General features: G+C 39.7%; 2 long non-coding RNA genes across 6 annotated transcripts in view; both read left to right on the plus strand.

The window, feature by feature from the left end:
- LOC123159302 (uncharacterized) overlaps nt 1–1375 on the plus strand; it is a 4755-nt gene extending 3380 nt beyond the window's left edge. The window contains exons 6-7 of the long non-coding RNA XR_006479640.1: nt 518–689; nt 769–1375. This is a non-coding gene — a long non-coding RNA (uncharacterized lncRNA). The remainder of the gene's footprint in view (nt 1–517; nt 690–768) is intronic.
- A 555-nt stretch (nt 1376–1930) lies between these two features.
- LOC123159360 (uncharacterized) lies at nt 1931–5968 on the plus strand. 5 transcript variants are annotated; one of them, XR_006479725.1, is made up of 5 exons: nt 1931–2177; nt 2247–2424; nt 2503–3142; nt 3783–3881; nt 5592–5968. It is a non-coding gene; the product is annotated as an uncharacterized lncRNA (long non-coding RNA). The 5 variants fall into 5 exon arrangements; XR_006479690.1 differs by having other exon boundaries at nt 2503–3881; XR_006479697.1 differs by having other exon boundaries at nt 2503–3369; nt 3458–5968.
- Nucleotides 5969–16421: the final 10453 nt, after the last annotated feature.

Raw genomic sequence — 16421 nt, forward strand, 5'->3', positions numbered from 1 at the left:
GTACCCAAATAGCCTCGTAAGCCGGCGAGATGCAAGAACTGTGGCATTGAAGGCCACCGCTGGAACAATTGCCACAAGAATGCAGAACTAAGGCTGAACTAACAAACTGGAAGCTTAAGAATTAGGCAATGCTAAATGATCAAGTCCTCCTTTTAGTTGTGAAAGAACCTGTGATATGCTTGAACTATGCCTAATCAAGTACTTGGTGTAACAAAATATGTGTATTGTTTCTGTCAGCAGTGTATGTTCTGAATTTTATGAAGATTTTTCTGAAAGTGCTGCTGAAGTGGTTGTTGATTATCATGTATGACCACACGCTGAAGGAGAGTGTACGTACATCGTGCATAAGGATGGTGTGAAGAGCAAAAATGCATTTAAATTCTGTATGACAACTGAATAAATATCCACAGGCTAAATTGATTTTGCAGTATATCTGACAGCCTCTCATAGACGTACCTATCTGTTTGCTTGCTAAACTAGGGGCATAACTAAATGCAGATGTCAACTGTTCTGTCAGGTGTTGGAGGGTGGCGAGTATGTACAAATGGGGGTTGCGTCCAACCACATGGAGTAGCTCACAACCATTCAAAGGTGTGAGAGTCCTAATGGCAGATTCAGAAGGGTCTGGGACTGCATCTTCCTTGACCGGGACTAAAGAATGCTCAGAGGCGTGCTATGGTCTGAATCAGGTACGTTGCCTGTGTTGATTCCTCACTGAATGCACGTCTTCCTCGCCATATTGAGGCAACAAATTGTTGTTCATTGCAGGAAAATTGCAAGAGGCTGTGTTGGATCCCCAACTATAAAGAGGATGGACGAGGAGAAGTGCTGGAGAAGATTGGGACCTGCCAACCGTGGGGCCATAAATGAGCACAACGGCTCAGTTGGAACATAATGTACTACGATGGAACGGTCCAATCCGTCATCCTCCGTCTGATCCGTCACGTTGCTAACTCACGAAGTGAACTGAGCAGTGGGCCAGGTCCTATTTCGCTGAAAAGCAGGCAGGAGCATATACCTGATACTATACAGACTGCAGCACACATCACAAGATATATAAATGGTCCTGATTCCGAGACCCTGTGAGCTTGGGCTCACATAAGCATTTTCGCGTTGCATGCTACTTTTGTTTGGAAACTTGAGTAGAGAAAGCTTAGTAGAGGGTCGATGTTGCATCGGTAAAATTATAATCAGGAGCATGTTGATTAAATATTTCAACCCTGGTGGATTAACCAGTTTGTGAATTGTAGATTATTTTGTTGCAGCAAAACATGTGCATAATACTAAATCTGTATGTATATATATATATATTTGAACATCATAACTTCTAATAGTAGACATTGTAATTTGTAAGGCTGATATTTACACATTTTAATTAGTTTTTCGATATGGAAGTTTATTTATGGATTATGTTTTAAGTTTATATTTGAAGAAGATAGTTTTTTCATCATGCTAATACTTTTTAACATATTTAATCAAGCAGAAGTGTTGAAATTTATTTTTTACATGAGTATATTCTAATTGATTTGCACTACTGAACGTATCGGCATTATATATCAATGTTTGAGAAGTAGGAATTGCAAAAACGAATTTAAGAGGGCGTACATTTACTGGTTTTCTAAGTATGAGCTTACTAGTTGAGTTTGTAGACCAAGATTTTTTGTAGATATATATTTAAAAACATTATAACCGAGCACTTTTCAGGCGCTCCCAGGACCCTATCAGACCATCAACATTTTCAGCCGTTTGATCTGGACTTGTGAGCATTTTTGGTCATTGGATCAACCTCTGATCACTGCAGTTTCCGCAAGTTGGCTCGGGCAGCTGCTCCGGTAACAAAACTGCAATTCTGTGGTGAATTGGGCCAACATGGGCCTTTTGAATGCTTCCTTCGGTGCGATGAGGAAGAGCCGCTTCAGTCCCCCCCGCATCTCTCTCCTTTCACGCGAATCACAAGTTCATGACCGCTGCGACCGCGTTCGCCCTAGGTCTCCTCGCCGCCATGACGGTTTCCCCATGTCTGAGGCTTCACTCATAGACATCTCCCTCCCGTCCGCCTCCTCCTCATCCGATCTGTCGCATCACTGGGAAGATTCTATTTGGGACCGCAGTGTCAACGTACCAGGTGCGCATGAATATCGATGCCGGGAGGCCGAGGGCCTTCATACAAATTCCAGGTAAATTACCCTACCTTCACTACATTCCTTCTGCTCACATGACTTCTGTTGAAAAAATTGTGTTGATAGATACTACTATGTCGGTGGAGATGAGAAGGCAGTGCAAGACGCATCCCTAGAAGCTCCTTTTCAGCGGATGCGGCGGCGAGAAGCGTCCATATTTCCGTGTCCACCTCCTTCCTCTGGTGGGTGCCTTAGGTGTCTTCTCTGCCCTGCCAAAGCCCAGATCTGGCCGTGGTTGCCACTGGTGAGCCCCGTTTCTACTCCTTGCCCCTTCCTTTCCATTTGTTCTTGGGATCAATGTCCATGTGCTGATATTTTTCAGGTCTTCCTTTTGAGAGACGAGACTGGAAGAAGTTGATTCATGCAATAAGAATCTTCCAAAGGCTCCGAGGTTAATTTTTGTTATGCGATCTCTTATGTGGTTATGACTGAATTTTCACAACAGTTACTTTTGTAATTCATGATGTCAAGGTTTCCCCCATAGCGATGAAGAAAAACTTAACAATCAGCATTAATCAATGTTCTACCTGCACTTGCATACTTACCATCTTTGATTGTCTGAACGATAAGATGAAAACTGTGTGATGGGGCACAATCAAGATACCATCTCTTGTGCATTTTCTGTAGTGTATTAGCATATAAAACCTCTTACGTCACGACGAACTCTAAAACAATGAATTGCGGCCCTGCTCTGTTCCGACTTCGCCGCCTGACCATGGCCTCGGATTGCATCGGCGGCTGCGCTAGGTTTGCACGGACGAGGCGTACAACGCCTCTGTGGACCGTTCGGCCGCACGGACATCATTTGGTTGCATGGACGCTAGCGGCACAGCCGGATGGGGCACATACGCGAGCAGCACGGCCGGATGGGGTGTGGCGGCCAACAGCCATGAAGTTCAATCGCAAACGATGATTGATTGAGAGGTTAATTGGCCATTAATGCCAATTGATGCTCCGGTCAGGTCAGTTTCATCGCCCATTCATATTCATGTCAATTGATTAATTGAGAGGTTAATCCTGCATTCCAAATGATTAATTGAGAGGTTAATTGTGTCTTCATATATTTATGCGTGCCTATAAAATCCCAACCTTGCCGCTGCCCCTTTCCTACTTTGCTCATTTTTGCAAACCAATCTCCAGTACAAAAGCGATGGGTGATGCTTAGGTTCCACCTCTGTTTGGTTTCAAGGTGATGTGCTGGTTCCAATTCTCAGTTGTTCTCTACATATATATACTGATATGTTCTCTGTCTAATTCTCAATTTGAAATGATTACAGCTTCTCTCCAAGTAGGAATTTTAGCTACGGACTGGTTGGTTTCTTTGGTTCTTTGAGCTGATCCAATGGCAATTTTAGACGCCTGATGTTAAGTCGGGCCCAGTGGGCTCTCTGTTGACTGTTGTAGCACTCTCCGTCTGGCATTAAACCACGCCGCTCCTCCGTCCTTTCGTTAGCAAACCCTCTTGTGGCGTCCGAGGCAGGACGGGCACGGCGGCGCCCGTCCTGCGCCCCTGACCTCGAACAGCGGAGGCAACTGTGACTTGCCAGCTTGCCTTGTGTCCTGATCAGTTCGTCTCAATCAATCTCCCTTCCTGTAACACAGGTGGTTGCCATTGTTTGCTGGGGGTGTGCCGTGACCATACATGCCGGTTGACGTTGACGGCGTGCTTCCTTCCAGTAGCACTTCTCCTCATATTGATCGGTAAGTTCTCCTCATCGGAACCATTATGTTTGTTTTTCATTTTGTACTACTGCCGATAGACACTTCTTTTTTGATATGTGCAGCAGTTATCCAATAAAATATCTTGTTTGATCATGTCACCTGCTACAGATCAGCATATGTACATGAAGTCAATTGTCTAGAGCACTTGACCTTTGTTTAATTGAACATCTGAATTGGCAACTAAGTGAATGCATACGTTCAACCACAAATTAAACACCTCTAATGATTCAGAGTATTTGCTCAGTTCCTAAGATGGAAAAACCTAGGTATAATCGCCCATGTTGTTTGCTTACACATCTTTCTTTTTTCCTTTATACCACCTATTCAGTTCATTGTATCTGAATATTATTCGAATAATGTTGAGCCGGTGCAGGTTATATGGATTTGTGATTAGCTCTTCTCAAAATCTATGAACCTAGGCTTTGGAAATACACATGTTGTCTTGACTATTCCTAGGTGCCCGCCTATTTTACCATTTGATGATCACAATTACTATTATCATAGTTGCTGTAAGATGAGTTATAAACATATGGCACCTACATATATTATGATGTGTGATTTGATATATATTGCAAAGAAATAACAATGCCTACTTGTTCTGGATATAATTTTGTATCAGTTCACAGCTGATCGTACATATTTATTTGTTAACATAAGAAATCTTTGGCTTCTCCTCATTATACCATTTTTATTTGTACATAAGAAACCTATGACTTCTCCAACCACTGAGTACTGAAGTTTCTATATGTCTGGATGGTCAATCAATTTGTTACCATATAGTTGAGCACTTGAGCAGTCTGCCAATATACGATTATAATTTTACTGGTAGGAAGCTAAACAAGAAAATATAATTAACTTTGTTAGGTACGTGGAGCAATACTAACTCCTATAAATCATGTTTTAGTATTGTACTAGAATTTACGAAGATTTGTAATTTTGTTCCATGATACATGTTATTGCATGCCCACATTATTTTTCTCCAGGTATTTTTGGATGCTTAAAAAATTACCTCTCAATGGTTTATTGCACCAGAGATTTTATTTTGAGGCATGCCACATTTGAGTTTAACACAATAGAGAATATTTTAATTCACACAAAAAGGGAAACAACAGCTACATGGGCCAGCCGTATAGTGGTTTGCATGTGCATTATAGCGACAATACGTCATAAAAGGCGATGAATGGGATTTTTCGCCCTCGCTGGCATATTGTTTTTTCCTCCGGCAATCAAGCCAATTCTGCTAGGTTGAAGGCGAGATGGCTGGTGTTCCTGGTATGGACTACTCTGAAAGCCCAAGCCAGTCTTCAGCAGGGTTTTTCCTCTCAGAAATGTAGTTTTTTCTATAAGAATAGATACTGAATCCCGAATATTTTGGTTGATGTGCAGTGAAAGTACCGATATTCACTAACTTTTCTGATCCAGCCCATTGAAGTCTTCTATGTAATGCACTGAGCCATTGGCAGTGTTGAAATTGGAGTAAAGAACAACGTTGAAATTGCTCTGATTATTACTGAATTATGTTGTATTCCTAAACTTGTTAGAGGGTGACAACTTAGAAGTTTCAGGTCTCATTTGTCCATTTTCATTTAGTCATTTTAATTTTAACTTTGAGAGGGCGCCATGATCTTATTAGGAATATCAGCTTATTTTGCATGATTAATTGATGTTTTTTACATTCATATTTTGCAGCATTTTGCTTGGGGTGCTCATGCCTTTTGCCATGCGCAGAGATCAAATCTGTTACAGGCACATGCCAACAGAAATATCGTTAGCAAGACACGTAAGTAGGGGATTATGCAAAAGAATAGTAAAACGTTTGTTGCAAGAATTATATCCTGCTGATGTGCTGCGTATTAAATTGTTTTTCTGCCTCTGAAATATTTCCTGCGTTATTTCAGTCAAACACTCCCAAAGGAAATTTAGGCTCAATTGTATTGTATTGAGACACACATATTTCGTAGACTGTTATAGCAAGATTTAGAGAAAACATTGGTGTGTCAAATATTCATGATATTCCTTCAGTCAATACTTACCCATGTACATGGCTCTGGTTTCCTATATAAATATCAATATTTGCCATCACATTTTGATACACCATATCAGACTAAAATGTATCACCCGCAACATTTCTGCCTTAGCATGCAAAGTTATATGAGAATATCACTTGCAAAAAAATATATTATATAAGAATAGAGAATCATACTGAAGATTGTCCCTGCAACATTTAACGCACGTACTTTTAAACTCATCGGTCAAAGATATGCTTTTTTTCGCTTTCATGTCACATGCCTTCTGAAGGGGGATTGGATGATTTGCCCCACTTTACAAGGGGTTGGATGATTTGCCATGTGATTGTCTCAATGACAGTGGCCCCGGGCCCCACCCGGTAGCCTCTCAGGGGGGGGGGCAAATGATCTTATGGGGAAGTAAAGTGGGGCAAAAGATCCATTTTCTCGCCTTCTGAATGTGGCGAGGCGCTTGGCACTCGACTAAGTCCCTAACATTAAAATGATTGCCTCAAATATGTTTGGTTAAAATGAAATTATGCAAAAGTATATACACATAATTGGATACTAGAGTACTAACTTTTGACATTTGGATAAAATACTTCCACATTATTGCATCAACCCCTAACATTTACTATTGCTGAAAGACGGGCGCGGCAACGCGCGCCATCGATGATCTAGTTATCTCTATAAGGCAGTGAAGGTCTATGCGTAGCAGAAAGAGAAGTGAAATTATATGGCAGTTCTTGATATGTATATTGAGTTGTAAGAATATTTCAATTATGAGAACAAATATGAAAGAAATAATATTGGATTAGTGGAAGAAATCATAGTACTGCCTTTCAAAATGTTTGAACATTAAATTATAATAGTTTTGCAGACAGTGGTGAGACAGTACTGACTCAGGAAGCATGATAGGTAATAAGATCGAACATGAGTAGTACAAAAGAGTACAAAATGACATTCTTGCATCAGCAGGACATGTGTACGAACAATGCGATACAATAGGAGTAGGACAAGCCTTACAGTCAACAGATCAGAAGATAAAACTACTAAGTTGAATATCAAATTCGACCGAGAAACATGACAACGCCTTCAGTATTCTAGTTCTTGATGAATATCAGTATGTCTCGAACTTGGAATTTGCTCCGCTTTAGTACTTCTAGCCGGCCATTAATGATGTCATGATCATTAACAGAACATGTGCAGGTATGTGTGAAGTTATAGTGGGATGTAGAATAATCCCGAGGAAACCTATGCCATCTATCAGGTTAGGCATGGCATGTTTTGGCAGTTTCTGTCATAAGGAAATTTATGTAAGGAAGCAACAATTACATATACTATAATGAAAGTTTGTTGAAAACATAAAATGAAAAATAAAGCTTACCAAGAGTTTGTTCTTAATGTTAGACTTCGTCAAAGTGTGCAACTGTGCAGTAGTGGAATTTATGGATGATTAAGATACTAAATGTTGTATTCATTTAGAAATGAGTAATATCGCTTAATAAACATAATTGCATTGCCAATGTCTTCCTAGGTTTTTGTTGTACCATCTGTAGTATCAACCCTCTTCACGATTTGTTTCTATGCTTTATCCAGTATGAAATAAGCTAGGACATATGATGTAAACCCCATCTTTTTATCCTCGATGGCAACAATACAATACGTGCCTTGCTGCCCCTACTGTCACTGGGAAAGGACACCGCAAGATTGAACCCAAAGCTAAGCACTTCTCCCATTGCAAGAAAGATCAATCTAGTAGGCCAAACTAAACCGATAATTCGAAGAGACTTGAAAGATATCAAATTATGCATATAAGAATTCAGAGAAGAATCAAATATTATTCATAGATAATCTTGATCATAAACCCACAATTCATCGGATCTCGGCAAACCCACCGCAAAAAGTATTACATCGAATAGATCTCCAAGAACGTCGAGGAGAACTTTGTATTGAGAACCAAAGAGAGAGAACAAGCCATCTAGCTAATAACTATGGACTCGAAGGTCTGTGGTAAACTACTCACACATCATCGAAGAAGTTATGGTGTTGATGTAGAAGCCCTCCGTGATCGAAACCTCCTCCGGCAGATCGCCGGAAAAGGCCCCAAGATGGGATCTCACGGGGTATAGAAGGTTGCGGCGGTGGAAAAGTGGTTTGGTGGCTCCCCTGGATGTTTTCAGGGTATAAGAGTATATATAGGCAAAGGAAGTAGGTCGGTGGAGCTACAAGGGGCCCACGAGGGTGGGGCGCGCGCCTCCCTACCTCGTGGCCGCCTCGTTGCTTCCTTGACCTCCACTCCAAGTCTCCTAGATTGCGTTTGTTCCAAAAAAGATCCTCGCGAAGGTTTCGTTCCGTTTGATATTCCTTTTCTGTGAAACACTGAAATAGGAAAAAAAAACAGAGCAATTTGCACTCGGCCTTCGGTTAATAGGTTAGTCCCAAAAATAGTATAAAAGTGTATATTAAAGCCCATTAAACATCCAAAACAAATAATATAATAGCATGGTACAATCAAAAATTATAGATACGTTGGAGACGTATCAAGCATCCCCAAGCTTAATTCCTGCTCGTCCTCGAGTAGGTAAATGATAAAAACAGAATTTTTGATGTGGAATACTACCTAACATAATTTTCAATGTAATTCTCTTTATTGCGGCATGAATGTTTAGATCCAAAAGATTCTAGACAAAGGTTTAATATTGACATAAAAATAGTATTACTTGAAGCATGCTAACCAAGCAATTATGTCTTATCAAAATAACATTGACAAAGAAAGCTTATCCCTACAAAATCATATAGTTTGGCCATGCTTCATTTTCGTCACACAAAATGCTCCCATCATGCACAACCCCGATGACAAGCCAAGCAATTGTTTCATACTTGGCCTTTTCAAACTCTTTCAACTTTCACGCAATATATGAGCGCGAGCCATGGACATAGCACTATGAGTGGAATAGAATATGATGATAGAGGTTGTGTGAGAAGACAAAAAAAGTCTCACATTGACGCGACTAATCAACGGGCTATGGAGATGCCCATCAATTGATGTCAATGCAAGGAGTAGGGATTGCAATGCAACAAATGCGATGCACCAGAGCTATAAATATATGAAAGCTCAACAAAAAGAAACTAAGTGGGTGTGCATCCAATTTGCTTGCTCACGAAGACCTAGGGCATTTTGAGGAAGCCCATCATTGAAATATACAAGCCAAGCTATATAATGAAAAATTCCCATTAGTATATGAAAGTGACAAAATAAGAGACTCTCTATCATGAAGATCATGGTGCTACTTTGAAGCACGAGTGTGGAAAAGGGATAGTAACATTGCCCCTTCTCTCTTTTTCTCTCATTTTTTTGTTTGAGCTTCTTTGACCTCTTTTATTTATTTATTTATTATTTTTATTTTTCGTCCGGAATCTCATCCCGACTTGTGGGGGAATCATAGTCTCCATCATCCTTTCCTCACATGGGACATTGCTCTAATAATGAAAATCATCACACTTTTATTTACTTACAACTCGATACTTCGAACAAAATATGACTCTATGTGAATGCCTCCGGCGGTGTACCGGGATGTGCAATGAATCAAGAGTGACATGTATGAAAAAATTATGAAGGTGGATTTGCCACAAATACGATGTCAACTACATGATCATGCAAAGCAATATGACAATGATGAAGCGTGTCATAATAAACAGAACGGTGGAAAGTTGCATGGCAATATATCTCAGAATGGCTATGGAAAATGACATAATAGGTAGGTATGGTGGCTGTTTTGAGGAAGATATAAGGAGGCTTATGTGTGATAGAGCGTATCATATCACGGGGTTTGGATGCACCGGCGAAGTTTGCACCAACTCTCGAGGTGAGAAAGGGCAATGCACGGTACCGAAGAGGCTAACAATAATGGAAGGGTGAGAGTGCGTATAATCCATGGACTCAACATTAGTCATAAAGAACTCACATACTTATTGCAAAAATCTGCAAGTCATCAAAACCAAGCACTACGCGCATGCTCCTAGGGGGATAGATTGGTAGGAAAAGACCATTGCTCGTCCCCGACCGCCACTCATAAGGAAAGCAATCAAAGAACACCTCATGCTTCAAATTTGTCACACAACGTTTATCATACGTGCATGCTACGGGACTTGCAAACTTCAACACAAGTATTTCTCAATTTCACAATTACTCAACTAGCACGACTCTAATATTACCATCTTTATATCTCAAAACAACTATCAAGTATCAAACTTCGCATATTATTTAATGCACTCTATATGAAAGTTTTTATTATACCCATCCTAGATGCCTATCATATTAGGACTAATTTTGTAGCCAAAGCAAATTACCATGTTGTTCTAAAAGACTCTCAAAATAATTTAAGTGAAGCATGGGAGATAAATAATTTCTATAAAATAAAACCACCACCATGCTCTGAAAAGGTATAAGTGAAGCACTAGAGCAAAATTAATCTAGCTCAAAAGATATAAGTGAAGCACATAGAGTATTCTAATAAATTTTGATTCATGTGTGTCTCCCCAAAAGGTGTGTACAACAAGTATGATTGTGGTAAACTAAAAAGCAAAGACTCAAATCATACAAGACGCTCCAAGCAAAACACATATCATGTGGTGGATAAAATATAGCCTCAAGTAAAGTTACCGATAGACGAAGACGAAAAAGGAAGATGCCTTCCGGGGCATACCCAATCTTAGGCTTTTGGTTGTCCTTGATTTTTACCTTGGGGTGCCTTGGGCATCCCCAATCTTAGGCTCTTGCAACTCCTTGTTCCAAAATCCATCAAATCTTACCCCAAAACTTAAAAACTTCACAACACAAAACTCAACAAAAAATCTCATGAGCTCCGTTAGTATAAGAAAGCAAACCACCACCTTAAGGTACTGTAATGAACCCATTATTTATTTATATTGGTGTTAAACCTACTATATTCCAACTTCTCTATGGTTCATACCCCCCGATACTAGCCATAGATTCATCACAATAAGCAAACAACACACGAAAAAATCAATCTGTCAAAAACAGAACAGTCTGTAGTAATCTGTAGGTTTCGAATACTTCTGTAACTCCAAAAATTCTGCAAAATTAGGACGACCTAAATAATTTGTATATAGATATACTGCAGTTGGAATTTGTATTTTATCGCTCTTTGGTAAAAAATGAAAATTATTCTCATGAGCGCAAACGTTCTGTTTTTTACAGCAAGACCAAACAATAATCACCCAAGAAGATCCTAACGGCTTTACTTGGCACAAACACTAATTAAAACATAAAAACACAATAATAATAGAGGATGGATGATTTATTTATTACTAAACAGGAACAAAAAGCAAGGAACAAAAATAAAATTGGGTTGCCTCCCAACAAGCGCTATCGTTTAACGCCCTAGCTAGGCATAAAAACAAGAATAGATCTAGGTATTGTCATCTTTGGTATGCAATCCATAAGTAGCTCTCATAATAGATTCATAAGGCAATTTAATTTTCTTTCTAGGAAAGTGTTCCATGCCTTTCCTTAACAGAAATTGGAATCTAATATTTCCTTCTTTCATATCAATAATTGCACCAATCGTTCTAAGGAAAGGTCTACCAAGAATAATAGGGCATGTAGGATTGCAATCTATATCAAGAACAATGAAATCTATGGGCACATAGTTCCTATTTGCAACAATAAGAACATCATTAATCCTTCACATATGTTTCTTAATGGTGGAATCTGCAAGATGCAAATTTAAAGAACAATCATCAAATTCTCGGAAACCTAGCACATCACACAAAGTTTTTTAAATCGTGGAAACACTAGCACCCAAATCACAGAAATCATAGCATTCATGATCTTTAATCTTAATTTTAATAGTAGGTTCCCACTCATCATAAAGTATTCTAGGGATAGAAACTTCTAATTCAAGCTTTTCTTCATAGGATTGCATTAAAGCACCAATGATATGTTTGGTAAAAGCTTTGTTTTGATCATAAGCATGAGGAGAATTTAACACGGATTGCAACGAGGAAACACAATTTATTAAAGAGCAATTATCATAATTAAATTCCTTGAAATCCAAAATAGTGGGTTCATTGCTATGTAAAGTTTTGACCTCTTCAATCCACTTTTACCAATTTTTGCATCAAGATCTAAAAACTCCAAATCATTGGGACGCCTTCTAACTAAAGTTGACTCATCTCCAGTCCCATCTTTATCAAGATTTGTATTGGAAAACAAAGATTTAATAGGAGACACATCAATCACTTTTAGATCTTCATCATTATTATCATGAAAACTAGAAGAACACGCTTTCACAAAGTAATCCTTTTTAGCACGCATCCTAGCGGTTCTTTCTTTGCACTCATTAATGGAAATTCTCTTGGCTTTGAGTGACTCATTGATGTCATGCTTAGGTGGAATAGATCTAAGTTTCAAAGAATCAACATCAAGAGAAATTCTATCCACGGTCCTAGCCAACTCATCAATCTTAAGCAATTTTTCTTCAAGCAAAGCATTGGAATTCTTTTGCGGATTCATAAATTCTTTAACACTGGTCTCAAAATCAGAGGGCATCTTATTAAATTTTCCATAAGAGTTGTTGTAGGAATTGCTATAATTATTAGAGGAATTACTAGGGAATGCCCTAGAATTAAAATTTCCTCTATATGCGTTGTTACCAAAATTGTTCCTACCAACAAAATTCACATCCATAGATTCATTATTATTCTCAATCAAGGTGGACAAAGGCAAATAATTAGGATCAGAAGAAACACTTTTACTAGTAAACAATTTCATAAGTTCATCCATCTTTCCACTTAAAACATTAATCTCTTCTATCGCATGAACCTTTTTACTAGTGGATCTTTCGGTATGCCATTGAGAATAATTAACCATAATATTATCTAGGAGTTTAGTAGCTTCTCCTAAAGTGATTTCCATAAAAGTACCTCCCGCGGATGAATCTAAAAGATTTCTAGAAGCAAATTTTAATCCAGCATGATTTTTTTGTATAATCATCCATAAATTCAAACCATGTGTAGGGCAATTACGTATCATTAATTTCATCCTCTCCCAAGCTTGTGCAACATGCTCATGCTCAAGTTGCTTAAAATTCATAATATTGTTTCTAAGAGAGATGATCTTAGCGGGAGGAAAATACTTAGAGATAAAAGCATCTTTGCACTTATTCCATGAATCAATACTATTTTTAGGCAAAAAGAGAACCAAGTTTTAGCACGACCTCTAAGCGAAAACGGAAATAGCTTCAATTTAACAATATCATTATCCACATCTTTCTTCTTTTGCATATCACACAAATCAATGAAGTTGTTTAGATGGGTAGCAGCATCTTCACTAGGAAGGCCAGAAAATTGATCTTTCATAACAAGATTCAACAAAGCGGTATTGATTTCACCAGATTCAGCATCGGTAGTAGGAGAAATCGGAGTGCTAATAAAATCATTATTGTTGGTATTTGAAAAGTGACACAATTTAGTATTATCTTGAGCCACCGCGACAAACAATCAATCCTACACACAAGCAAACAAGAGGCAAGCGAAAAGAGACGAACGAAAAAGGGCGAATAACACGACAAAGGTGAAGTGGGGGAGAGGAAAACGATAGGCAAACGGCAAATATTGTAATGCGAGGGATAACAGTTTGTGATGGGTACTTGGTATGTCTTGACTTGGCATAGATCTCCCCGGCAACGGCGCCAGAAATCCTTCTTGCTACCTCTTGAGCATGCGTTGGTTTTCCCTTGAAGAGGAAAGGGTGATGCAGCAAAGTAGCGTAAGTATTTCCCTCCGTTTTTGAGAACCAAGGTATCAATCCAGTAGGAGACTACACGCAAGTCGCTTAGTACCTGCACAAACAATCAAGAACCTTGCAACCAACACGATAAAGGGGTTGTCAATCCCTTCATGACCACTTGCAAAAGAGAGATCTGATAAAGATAATAAGATTTTTTTGGTATTTTTGTTGTATAGATTGAAAAGTAAAGATTGCAAAATAAATAATAAACTAGAATTATAGATCGGAAACTTATATGATGTAAAGTAGACCCCGGGGCCATAGGTTTCACTAGTGGCTTCTCTCAAGATAGCATATATTACGGTGGGTGAACAAATTACTACCGAGCAATTGATAGAAAAGTGCATAGTTATGAGAATATCTAGGCATGATCATGAACATAGGAATCACGTCCGTGTCAAGTAGACTCAAACAATTCTGCATCTACTACTATTACTCCACACATAGACCGCTATCCAACATGCATCTAGAGTATTAAGTTCATAAGAACAGAGTAATGCTTTAGGCAAGATGACATGATGTAGAGGGATAAACTCAAGCAATGTGATATAAACCCCATCTTTTTATCCTCGATGGCAACAATACAATACGTGCCTTGCTGCCCCTATTGTCACTGGGAAAGGACACCGCAAGATTGAACCCAAAGCTAAGCACTTCTCCCATTGCAAGAAAGATCAATCTAGTAGGCCAAACTAAACCGATAATTCGAAGAGACTTGCAAAGATATCAAATCATGCATATAAGAATTTAGAGAAGAATCAAATATTGTTCATAGACAATCTTGATCATAAACCCACAATTCATCGGATCTCGACGAACACACCGCAAAAAGTATTACATCGAATAGATCTCCAAGAACATCGAGGAGAACTTTGTATTGAGAACCAAAGAGAGAGAAGAAGCCATCTAGCTAATAACTATGGACTCGAAGGTCTGTGGTAAACTACTCACACATCATCGGAGAGGCTATGATGTTATGTAGAAGCCCTCTGTGATCGAATCCCCCTTCGGTAGATCGTCGGAAAAGGCCCCAAGATGGGATCTCATGGGTACAGAAGGTTGCGGCGGTGGAGAAGTGCTTCCGTGGCTCCCCTGGATGTTTTCAGGCTATAAGAGTATATATAGGCGAAAGAAGTAGGTCGGTGGAGCTACGAGGGCCCCACGAGGGTGGGGGCGCACCTCCCTACCTCGTGGCCTCCTTGTTGCTTCTTTGACCTCCACTCCAACTCTCCTGGATTGCGTTTGTTCCAAAAAAGATCCTCGCGAAGGTTTTGTTCCGTTTGAATTTCGTTTGATATTCCTTTTCTGCGAAACACTGAAATAGGTAAAAAAACAACAATTTGCACTAGGCCTTCGGTTAATAGGTTAGTCACAAAAATAATATAAAAGTGCATATTAAAGCCCATTAAACATTCAAAACAGATAATATAATAGCATGGAATAATCAAAAATAAGTTGGAGATGTATCATATTGCTACGGTTAGCCGATACCCGGAGGTGCCGGATGCTTTCTCCTGGACATGCTCGGCATCGGGAGACTACTCTGCTCGCTCGGTGTACAACAACCTTTGCTTCAACTTGCCAAGATCCCCCATGGCAGAGTGCATTTGGGGGAGTTGGGCACCCCTCAAATGCAAGTTGTTTGCATGGCTCGCCATGCAATACATGATATGGACGTCGGACACGCGAGCACTGCATGGCTTACAGGAAGTTCCCTCACCCTGCTACACGTCCCTTCAAGATGAGGATAACGCAGATCACTTTCTTACTCGGTGTATATACGCCCGTGAGGTCTGGTGCACGATATGGGACACAAATTCAGATCAATGTAAATGACCCACTCCCCACGGACACCACTCTCGGCTGGTGGCTGAGAGAAAGAGGAAACTTCCACATGGCGGAAAAGCGAGGTTTCAACACACTGGTCATTGCACTCACCTGGTCCTTATGGAAGCAAAGGAATGAGAGGGTTTTCAACCGGATCGAGCAGCAAATGAGGCCAAGAGATTTAGCTCATACCATCCTACGGGAACTGGAAGAATGGAGGCAGTCGGTTGGTGGTGTCGGAGGTCTACAAAGATTTGTGAGAGGATGGCCCTAATGTAATCGTAGGTGTTGGAGTGGGGTGTTGTGCACGCACAAATGTACGCATTTGCGCGGCACATCTTGTAAATACTATTACTATCTTCTATAAAAATATGGTACGTCATTAGCGTACTCTTCAAAAAAAACCCAGGCAAAAAGGGTGTATGGAATATTCATTGGAATGGACAGAAGTGCATGAATTGATGAGTATGAATCAGGTAAAGGAAATAAATTGAATAGAAGCAAAAGCAATAGGGAATGTAGACTGTTAAAGGATTGAAAGGAAAAACACATGTGAGGCAAATGGGAAGAGTATGGACATGTTGAACTGCAAGAAGGGGGCGAAGTAAGAGAAGATGGACAGTGTGACGAATTCCTGTAACAGGGTATGTAACAGAACGGGGGATGCAGCATATGGACAGGTAGAAAGACGTATAACAGCTTCAGACAAAAGTATTTGTATAGAATAAACGCATATATTGTCTCGTATTCAGAGGATTACGAATTTGCATCCGTTTTTCAATAAATTTCCGCCACAACAACTTCTCATATCATGACGTAGATCGACGTCTGAAGACGTTTCCGCAGGTGCGTGCCTCTACAAATCTTCGA

The sequence above is a fragment of the Triticum aestivum genome, chromosome 1A, assembly GCF_018294505.1.
Source record: "Triticum aestivum cultivar Chinese Spring chromosome 1A, IWGSC CS RefSeq v2.1, whole genome shotgun sequence".
Lineage (NCBI taxonomy): Eukaryota > Viridiplantae > Streptophyta > Magnoliopsida > Poales > Poaceae > Triticum > Triticum aestivum.